This window comes from Otolemur garnettii, unplaced genomic scaffold (assembly GCF_000181295.1).
Source record: "Otolemur garnettii isolate 467f Iridium unplaced genomic scaffold, OtoGar3 scaffold00044, whole genome shotgun sequence".
NCBI lineage: Eukaryota > Metazoa > Chordata > Mammalia > Primates > Galagidae > Otolemur > Otolemur garnettii.
This window is the reverse complement of record NW_003852439.1, coordinates 10,420,185-10,428,797: the sequence shown is the minus strand read 5'-3', so window position 1 is coordinate 10,428,797 and position 8,613 is coordinate 10,420,185.

Here is an 8,613-nt window from a genome sequence, read left to right as displayed (position 1 = left end):
GAAGAGGGCAGAAGTGATCTCTGTTTAGCAGACTGGTGAGCCCAGGTCAGGACAGCTGAGTGGCTCAGATCAGCCCATTGTCAGCTGCAGTCCCGCCTCTGCCAGCATAGGCAGCAGACAGAGCCCACTGCAGTGTCCAAATAGTTTCGTTTCTCTCCTCTCACTATCTTTTCAAGGAAAAGAAGAAAGAATCCAGATGGTGGAGTAGGATGGTAGCCACTTAATGGCAGGGTTAGTTAGTAATTCAATAAGTGACCAACCAGGAAAAAAGCATTTTCCCTTCTCTCCAACCACTGACCTCTTTTCATATGACTCAGTACTTAAATTGTGTGTGTGGAATATTTAAATTCTTTTCTAATATATGCTTAGAATGGAGAAGTTTTTTAATTGTTCAAGTGATTCTGCTGAAAATCCTAAACTTGGTTTCCATGTGATAACCAAATTATCCAAACCTTCTCAGAAGAAAGGCTAAGTTTGCCACACATCAGTGCCTCCAGAGAGATCTGCCTGAAGTGTGGATCATGTCAGTATCTGGTGTATCCTGCTATTTAACAGAAATAGAATATGTACCTTTAACTCGAAATCAAGATTTTTCCTAACTGTGGATTACACAGCAAAAAACATTTTTCTTTTCTTTTTTTTTTTTTGAGACAGAGTCTCACTCTCTCGCCCTCAGTAGAGTGCCACGGTGTCATAGTTCACAGCAATTTCAAACTCCTGGGCTCCAGCAATCCTCTTGCCTCAGCCTCCCAAGTAGCTGGGGATTCAGGCACCTGCCACAACACCTGGTTAGTTTTTCTGTTTTTAGTAGAAACAAGTTCTTGCTCTTGCTCAAGCTGGTCTCGAACTCATGAGCTCTAGGATCCATTTGCCTCAGCCTCCCAGAATGCTAGGATTACAGGCATGGGCCACCCTACCTGGCCTACACAGTAAATTCTTTATTTTGTGTAATGTTAGGTGGTTTGTTAAAAGCTCTTCTGTATCTGTACATCTCCAATATTCCAAGCACTTATTAGAAGCAAAGAAAAGAAATATTACTTGATCAAGTAACTTGAATCATTCTAGAATGGAATTTGACATTTTTGTGACAATTTGGAGATATTGGGTAAAATAAATCTGACTTTGTTAACTATTTAGAAAGAATTAAAGAAACAAGTAGTTTATTTTCTAGAAGCAACTATTATGGTGGGTCTTGAGTTTGTAGAACTTTTTTACGATACTTCTGGTGTGCCAAAATGACACTCTTCCTTAAGTAAAGTCTTCTGGGAGGCGTCACAGATACATTTAGAATGTTTGTTTAACCCAGAACAATACAGCTGAATATCGTCCTGGGACTAGTATTTTTATCATTAATTGTATGATGAATGTTTTTAAAAAGTTCAATCAAGGACTTCCATAGACTTCTAAAACCTCCTAATCGTGACACGTGGAAACTGTTTTGGGTTTTGTTTAATTTGTTTTGTTTAATATTGAAGAATGTCGTTTATGTGAACTTTGAGGACTCTAACTCAATTAAGACCTAAGAGGAAAAGATGCATAAAATGTGAGAGATTTGAAGCAATTATCCAGGTAATTTAGGATAAAATCATCTTTTTTCTTAAAATATTTCAAGTCAGACAAAATGAATTTATTGTGTGAATCACATGAATAGTGACCCAAATTCTTCAGTTCATTTTTCTTGGGTAATACCAGGGGCCACTTTCAATCCTTTTCAGTTTCTCATTTGCAAATTTCCTCATCTCCTCATTTAATTGTCTGTTTTTGTTGGCAGACTTACAACAGGCTTGACCCACATGCTTTGAGATAAAATCTGGTGTGTTCTTATGAACTATCCATATAATACAACGTGTGATATTTGGCCTCTACCTTGGGATTGTTACTAGAACTCCAAAAAAGTTGCCTGTGTTCCCAACCAGTGGCCTCTATCACTGCCACAAACAGAGCCTCCCCATCCGTGTCCATAGCAATAGTCCCTGAAGATGACTTCCAACCTGAGCCCTCCTGTGCCAGTGCTGACATCAGCTGTGCACGGAGACAGTCTCTTCCTTCCTTCACTTCCTCTGAAGTGCCAGAAAACAACTTCCCAGCACCACTATGCAGTGCTGACCTTCTGGCTGCCCGTTGGCTTCTTGGTGAACTTCACATTCTATTTGGAACACTTTTCCTGGTCTGGACCTTCTGCCCTAGCTCAGCTGGAGACACTCCCAGTTCCAGCTGCCACTAGGTCCCAGGCAAGCCTGTGACACACAGCCCTTCAGAAAATCGTCTGTAAGTCCCTTCCGGTTTCAACCCCAGGAAGTGGCCATAGTAGTGAGCCAGGAGTTCTGGGCCTGATCTCTGCCCAGAAAGAGGGATTTCTTCCCTCTACTCCCAGGCTGACTCAAGCAACAGCCAGCAAGGCTCTCAAGCCAGCAGGGCCCACACAGAGCCCCACCCAGACCCACCAGTGGTCCTTGGAATTCAGAGAGGACAGGGACAGAGCAGAGGACTGGGAGCATTGGGAATGGATAAAGCGCCTTTCACTAGCATGCAATGGCCCTGCCCAGCCAGCCCAGCCCTAATCTGCCCTTCACCCCCTTGGCTCCTTGAGCACCTGTCATAAGCCATCAGAAGGGGCGTGCCCAGCAGGAGCTCTGGGTGCCGCCTCTTCACACAGCAGCGTTTCACTGATGCACTAATAACAACATAAAGATGAGTACCAAGTAGGAAAACCAAAGCCTTAACATCCTCTTTGAACTCCTGTGTCAATCTCATGATGCATGAGCATTGTAGGGCTTGGCTGTCCCTGAGATAATCCACTTGTTAAATTCCACTTTCTCCATCCATGCAGCTATCTGCATACCAAAAACAATTCTGTGAGGCATGTGGGTTGTGATGTCACACGCGATGCAGCAACATGGACTCACAGAGCTTTGTGCCAACAGGTCACCATATGCGTCATTTTCCTTGTAGTGCTGTGTTGCTGGAAGGGGTGGGCCAAGCAGCCTATGACTGGTGGGTGTTGTATGTGAAATTCTAAAACTAGCGTTCTTTCCACACACGCTGCCTGAGGCTTCCTACTTCTTCTGGGCATTGCACTTTGCTTGTCTTGAAATAAAGAAATCACGGAAGATTATAAATCATCTTTCCATCCCCAAAGCATAGTTATCTTTTTAAATCAATGTATTTTTTAGAAATTGCTCATTTTTCTTTCTTTTTTCCTCTCTGGCCTTCTTGTCTGCACATTCCCATCTTCTCTTTTCCAGAAGACAAAAACACTATTAAGAGAGGGAAAATGACTTTTCCTTTCAGTTCAAGGGAAGAGAGTTGCCATCAGGAACCTAACTGTAAATTTAAAAAATAAGCAACTGCTTATGCTCTGTCAACAACCAAAACATGACAAATTGTATCCGTGAACTATTAAGCTATATTTGTATATAGATAAAAGCACATTATCTTTAATTCATTACTGCAGGCTTTGTAATCTATTGTATATTCAAATGTTTTACTGTATCTCACACTATAGATCAGCGGTTCTCAACCTGTGGGTTGTTATCCACAGGAACTGTATTAAAGGGCTGTGGCATTAGGAGGGTTGAGAACCACCGCTATAGATGAAGAAAAGATGGGGAAATAACTCAAAATACAGTATAATTAACTCAAATTTTGTTGTTTGTTTATTCTGGGTTTGGCACAACTTTGAGTAGAAAATGTGCGTAATGGAAGCCATCCACCAGAAAATTAATTTATCCACAAGACTCCTGAGGCCTCTTTTGAGCACAGTACTTATTTCCATAGCTTACCAATACTTGTGCTCCATGCATCTAGAAGGGGATGTGGACTAGTCATTGTGTTTTAATCCCCCAGCTAAAGCACCAGGTGGTCTGTCCTTGGCCCAAACGCAGGTAGGTGGTCTAGGAAGAAAAAGTCCTTCAGCTCTGTTCAGCATGCCTGTGCAGAGCCACGCTCAGCACCCCTTTGCTCAAATAGGATTGTCCAGAACACGCAGTATGGCTATGAGCGGTCTTGGATGCCATGTGAGATAGAGGCTGCTTGAGCAGGAATCTGTGCAGAAAGGGACCAAAGATGTCCCTTTCCCCAGAGATCTCTCTCCCTGGTGCCAAAAAGGAAGGTGGTGCCTCCCTGCACTAGGAAACGTGGATGAGGCGCACTCCTGCCTGTCTGGCTCTGATTGTCTCTCTGATTTTGCTGGAGTTTGATCAACACTGAGCTCATGGACAGGAGGGAACCAAAACTTGTTTTCTTTGGACTGCTTTGAGCAAAAATAGAAGAAAGGGGCTCATTTTTTCCAGTGATTTTTTTTCCTTTTTCATCAATAGTACAGATCCAAAGTAAGTATTTATTCACTGGCCCAGTTTCCCAGTCTTTTAACTTACAAGTATGACTGCCAATTTCCTAGGTTTTAAGAATACACTGAAAATGAGCCGCCGAGCTTAGGTGCCCAGGAATCACAGAAAAAGTTCTTTCCGTGTGTGGCTGGATCAGACTTCCAGCACTGACTGTTACGTGTGTATCTCTTAGCTGTTTTGGGGTAAAAAGGTGTGCTGAGCTGATTAGCGAACACAAAAAAGAGAAGCTGTGCTCTCCCTGGGAGGAGAAAGGGTTTTTCTTTTTTAACTTTTTTTTTTTTTTTTAATTCACCCTAACTGTTTAGAAAGAGAAAATTCTTGCTCTGTTCTCCACTTAGCATTGTTCACGGAACATGGGAAGAAAGATCTTTGGATGTGCATATTAATTAATGCCTTTATGGCTACATATTTTTGTACATGCAAAAAAATTATTTGCTTTTTATTTCTTAATCCAGTTACCAAGCTTATTTGAAAATAAGAAAGTGGGGTGGCACCCGTAGCTCAGGAGTTCAAGACCAGCATGAGCCAGAGTGAGACCCAATTGTAGTTAGAAAAAAAAAATTAGAAAAAACAAGCCAGGCGTGGTGGTGCACACCTGTAATCCCAGCTAGTTGGGAGGTTGAGGCAAGGGATAGGACTGCTCAAGTCCAAGAGTTTGAGATTGCTGTGAGTTATGACACCACAGCACTCCACCTAGGGTGACAGAGAGTCTGTCTCAAAATAGATAAATAGTTATCCCAAACCAGGGGTGGTGGCATGAACCTGTAGTGCCAACTATTAGGGAGGCCAAGGTGAGAAGATCACTTGAGCCCAGAAGTTTGAGGCCGTCCTGGGCAACATAATGAGACCCCCATCTCTTTAAAAAAAATCAAAATAAGTCACCCAATGATTCCACTCCAATTTTCCCCATGTGGTTGGAGACTCAGAAGCATTCTTTATCCACTGTCATCTGTTGAGGCAGCCAAAACACCAGTGCTATAACATTCTTTTCAAAAAAAAGAAAGTATCTTATATGACAAACTCTTACAACCAGAGGGCTCTGTGAGCAAACACGAAAACTCAGGAACATTATTCTCAATTTGTTTTAAAGGGTACTAGTTTTGATTTACCAATTAATTTTTTCTGGGAGGCTTTTTTTTTTTCAATTAAATGTATTATTGTGAGGCACTCATTTCAATTTCATGACTTGAAAAAGTTTACAGGAACATAAAAATGTGATGGCGAGGAATTTCATTAGAATTCTCCATTATCTTCTGAATAAAGTGCCCATCTGTCTTGCATATGTTTCCCGGGGTGGCTCACAGTGGTCCTCTCGACACAGTAGATCAGCAGACTTTATACTTACGAGGCACATACAGCAACACACGCCTTAGCCCCAAGACGGGTCGTAAAATAAGGCAAATCTGACATGGATTAAAGTCTCCATGAAGGAGAGCCTGGGACCAGCCCCAAAAAGTGCACATCTATTCTGTGCTCTTGAGAACAGGTTTAGGGAACTGCCCTCCCAGCTCCGAAAAGGCCATTTTGTTTCTGTCTGCTCACCACCTCGACAAACCTAACAAAAACTTCCAGAATGAAAATAAGAATGTTCATACTGGAAGGAAATGTTGGCAGACAGCCACAGACTTAAAGTACGCAAGCTAATTTTGCTCTTGTTTTTCTGCCAGTAACTCTTTGGCCTCCACACACTCTGCACAGGCAGGGCCTGAGGACAGGTCCTGGTCATGTCCGTGGCTCACAGGCCCACTGAAAACCCTCAGCGGAGGAGTGATGGATCATACTGTAGCAAACTTCCTCTTCCCCTGGTGCCATGCTCAGCCTGGAGATGGGGCAACACCAACATCACGGGGCCAGTAAACTTGCCCAGCTTGTTTGTCACACAGTATTGAGGCCTTGCACCTAACACCAACTCAGTGACTTTCATTTATAGCTGGGTTACTTGTCCTTCCCCAGTTAGAGGTGGCCCTTCCCTTCACCAAGGGAGGGAAGGAAGGAGGGAGAAAGAAAGAGAAGGAGGGAAACAGACAGAGAAGAAGAAAAGAAGAAAAAAAGAGGAAGAAAGCAAAAGCTTTTAAAATGGATTGAATTTTTAGGTGTATTTTCTAGATTACATTTTCAGAATACATCTCCAGCATTAAGGATCCTGCCCTCTGGTAATGCAGAAGAACTGAAGACTTGTATCTCATCTCGCAGACTTCCCCAGGGGGTTTGAAGTTGAACAATGAAAAGTATTGGGCCAGGCGGGGTGGTTCACGACTATAATCCTAGCACTCTGAGAGGACGCAGGGGTATTGTTTGAGCTCATGGGTTCAAGACCAGCCTGAGCCAGAACAAGACCTAATCTCTAAAAATAGCCAGGCATTGTGGTGGTGCCTATAGTCCCGGCTACTTGGGAGGCTGAGGCAAGAGAACTGCTTAAGCCCAGGAGTTTGAAGTTGCTGTGAGTTGTGACACCACCGCACTCTACAGAGGGCCACATAGTGAGAATCTGTCTCAAAAAAAGAAAAGCACTGGGTGTGATTTATCTCCCCACATCCAGCAAAGTGGCTGGCCAACTGATCTGGAGAAGTGTGCCAGGATGGGAAGAACATCTGAGTTTTCTGAGATAAGAAACAAAAGACTAACTTAAGGCCAAATGGGGCTTGGAGAAAAACTTCAAGGTTCATGAAGGATGCTAACGTCGGCCTCCCCAGAAGTGGGGTGGGGGGCAAGAAGATGGAGTGTAGCCCCTTCCTAAGCCAATCTTCCTCAGAGCCAGTCACCCCTGCAGGGTGGGGCAGTGCAGGCCTGGAGCTTGGCTCTGAGATGGCCTGTCGCAGGCACTGGGGGAAGCGTTCTTCCCTGAGCAAAAGCAGACTGGCATCTTCAGCCAGACTGTCCAGGAGGCCCTGAAGAGGAGAGTCTGGAACCACCACCACATTCCCAGCAAAGGACAGGCCCCTCCTATGGACCTCACAGAGGGGTATCATTCCACTCAAAGAAAAGGTGTGGGGATGCCTGGGCTTAGAGCTGGTATGAAAGAAGTTCCTCCCATGTAGTCCAAAAGCCATGAAGAAAGACGAGCTCACAATGGGAGAAACCTCGAGGTCGGGCCCGGGAATCAGCTCTGCAGGGGCAGGTCCTTCCCCACAGCAACAGGTCCTGGAATGGTCCAGTAATGTTTTTTAAAATTATGTTTTAAGATATTTGTCAATGACCTCAACCTCTCCCATCCCCACCTTCCTTGGCTGGATACACCTGGGAACGGAGCGGGGAGAGGTCCTAGGAGCAGGGCTGGAGGCGTATGGAGGGGCTGGTGGAAGAGGCTATGAATAACGAGGCAGCTGCTTGGCACCTGGCACAGGGAACTGTTCAGGCTATGGAGGGCACAGCCAGAGAGTCCCGGTCAGCAAACAGGAGGAGGCAGACCAAAGGCCAGAGAGTCCTGGTCCTTCCTCCCTTGCAGAGCTCACTCTGCACCTGTAGGGCAGCTTTGAGCCAGAACCTGCATTCAGCTCAAGACTGGACAAAAGAGAGACACGGTAGCTCAAGAGACCACATTTGTAGCTCAAGAGTCCACCTCCTATGGTGGCCATGTTACTTGGACATGAGCGTTTTTTTAACCTTATTATAATACTTTCTGTTGGGGCATATGTAGCAAAGTGCATATAGCACCGTGAAATTTTACACACTGATACACCAATATAACTATCACCTTGAATGTCATATAGAACATTTCTAGAAGCTTCAGAGGACTCACTCTGCCTTCCCAGGATAACCACGGTTTTGATCCCTGTCATCGTGGATTACTTCTTCCTTGTAGCTTCACTACTGATGCATATCCCTGAATAACACAGGAAGTGCTGCAGTGTGTCTGCCTTCCCCTCCTCATCAGTGTGCTGGGGAGACTCCTCCCGGCTGTGTGCAGAATGCTCTTTCTTTTCAGCACAGTGTGGTACCCCACCGCGCGGCGAGATGGCAATTTGCTTCCTCATTCTGTTGTTTCTGGTTTGGAGCTATGATGAATAATGCTGCTAGGAGCACTGTTGTCAAGGTTGGCGTATTTCAAGGTAGGTTTGCAAATAAATTCTGAGGGGTTTCAAAACTGTACAACCTCTACAGACAGCAATTTAGCAAGAGCTGTCAAAATTAGAAAAAAAACTTTCCCTTCTGGGAATCTATTCTACAGATCTGCTAAAACATACAAAATATCTATGTACCAGGTCCTTTGTTACAGCATTTATTTGTAAAATCTCAGGTTGGGAGATATCCTAAATATCCATCA